Genomic DNA, 2,591 nt, shown 5'->3' with positions numbered 1-2,591 from the left:
TATGAATTCTGTGTTTCCTCTCTTATCCGTATTTTAGAAACTAGTTTTGTATGATAGTCATATGTAATATTTATTGGGTCCTTAGTGGTGTTAGGTATTCTTAGTATGTTCCATGTATTAATTAGTTTAATCTTCAAAATAGTTCTGTGAGACAAATTCCGTTAGTCCTGTGAGGAAGCTGAATGTCTGTAAGGTTAGTAATTTGCCCAAGAAAATGATTGTAATCCAGGGTGTGAACCCAGGCTTTCTCATTTCCAAGCTGAAGCTCTTTCCGTTATAGCATTCTGCTCTCTTGTAAAACATATATAATGAAATTCCCCGCTCATTACTTAGAAATAACCTTAATATTTAACAGAGGGATTTGCTTTTGTTAAATGTTTATACCTTACCCATACAACTGTGAATTGGAATTTCGTGTTTAATATGTCCTGTAGGAAAGAAACTTTCAGATTCATGTTGGATGTGTCAAGTCAGGTTGCAAGCAGGCATCCTACTAGAGCCAATTTGAGCAGAAGGGAATGCACTGAAAGATTGTCAAGAGCTCAGAGAAGACACAGGTAACTAAGAAACTGTGCTGGAACAAAGGCAGTTCTAGAGGCTAGATTTACAGCAGAATAATCCGTCTAGGAGCCGAGGTAGAATGTCTCTGTACAAAATTCAGATTCTAGAGAGGGCACATCTGATTGGCAGGAGACTATGCCATGGGACGGTAGATAAGAAAATGGATATTATACAACAACAACCAAAGGCAACACCATGAATAAAAAGAACATACTTGAAGTTTTATAAATATCTACTCCATCAAATAGTAAAAGCTGCCTTCCTACGAATGAATAATATTGCCAATTGGAAAATTCTGGAAATCATCCGTTCTAATATTCTGTCCTTCAGACTGGTAACCAGGCTTCTACTTTATCCTGTTTCATGCCACCATTTCCTCTTACCTAGATAATGTGATAATCCCCTAACTCGTCTCCCAGTCTTGATCCTTTATTAGTCAGTCTTCCACATATAAGCCAAATGTTCTAAGGTATAGATGCGATTTTATCACTTCCTACCTGAGTCCTCTTCATTGCTCCTGGATTCCAACAATCTGGACCCTGTTTACCTCCAGACTCGTCTCTCCCCACTCTCCAAGTTCTCCTTCCAGCCTAGAGTCCTTTGCCAAAAAAAACAGCTTATGCTACCTACGACCCTTCTCCCCTTAGTTGTCCACCTCTTGGGAGTGCTTTCTTCATGGCTGAAATCCAGGTTAAATGCACCCTCTAAGTGTTTGATAGCAGTGTTTTTTTTTAAAGCATAGATCAGTGTTTTGTGAACTGGCAGTCTGACAAGATAATTATAGAAATTAGAATTGTGATATTTTATTTTCCAAAATAATGACATTGGAGTCGAATTTTAATTTTTAAATTGGTACGTCACAGGATTTAAGAAGCACTGTTCTGTGGTATCCTGTGATATTTATTTCTCAGTACATGCTAAGTTGCAATCTATTCTAACTTTCTATTTCTCTTTTTATACTTCCTTCCTTCCTGAATGGAAGCTCTAAGATTTCAGGAGCAATGTCTAGTTTTTAAAAGTAATCTCAGAGTGTCCAGCACAAAGAGGATTTAAAAATACATTTTTAGGAATGGAAATAATAACTAGTTTTAGAGATGCAGTGCTATAAAAACAGTAATCTTAAGTCTTTGGATATCCCAGCTAGCCATCTCTGTGCAGATCATATAAAACCAATTTTTTTTAGGATAAAGGAGTCAGACTGAGAGCATTTTTTTAAGAAGTAACAAAAAGTATTAACATTTTGAGCGTTCCCAGTCTTTGGGCAGGTGATAGAATTATAAATCCTGTCCCCAGCAAAACAAAACCAACCCCCACACACACATATATACATATGCAATATTTGCATATAGTATCACAGACTGGTTAAAAGTACATGCTTTAATTCAGTGATTATCAATATTTTTGGTCACAGTTCCCATTGACACAAAATATATTAAAGACCACCAAGAAGAGATTGTGGATTACATCTTCCCAGGTTTGCCATATTAGAAATTAAAACTTTTTTTTTTTTTTTTTTTTTTTTTTTAAAGAATACACATGCTTCTATTAGCTGTAGTCATCAGAACAGTGATGTAAGAACATGTCATCTAGCCTCTGGAAAATCCATTGAGCTTCCTTCTACAAGTACATATTAATAGCTGCACGTATGAAATTCCAAACTTGACATTTTCAAGGAATGACATTTTGCACCATAATAGTTGCCAATATTTATGTAATTATATGCTACAGTTATGTATGTAAAACAGGTTCCGGGGCACCTGGATGGGTTGAAAGTCTGACTCTTGATTTCGGCTCAGGTCATAATCCCAGGGTTGTGGGATTGAGCCCTGCGCTCTGTGCTGAGTGTGGAACCTGCTTAAGATTGTCTCTCTCTGCCCCTCTCTGTGCTCGCTCTCTCTCTAAAATAAATAAATTAATTCAATTCAATTCAATTCAATTAATAAAATTAAATAAATAAAAGTAAATTAAAATAAAATAAATAAAATATAAAATAAAATAAAATATAAAATAAAATACATAAAATAATAAAA

The sequence above is a fragment of the Panthera uncia genome, assembly GCF_023721935.1.
Source record: "Panthera uncia isolate 11264 chromosome B2 unlocalized genomic scaffold, Puncia_PCG_1.0 HiC_scaffold_24, whole genome shotgun sequence".
Classification (NCBI taxonomy): Eukaryota; Metazoa; Chordata; class Mammalia; order Carnivora; family Felidae; genus Panthera; species Panthera uncia.
This window is presented reverse-complemented; position numbering follows the sequence as displayed.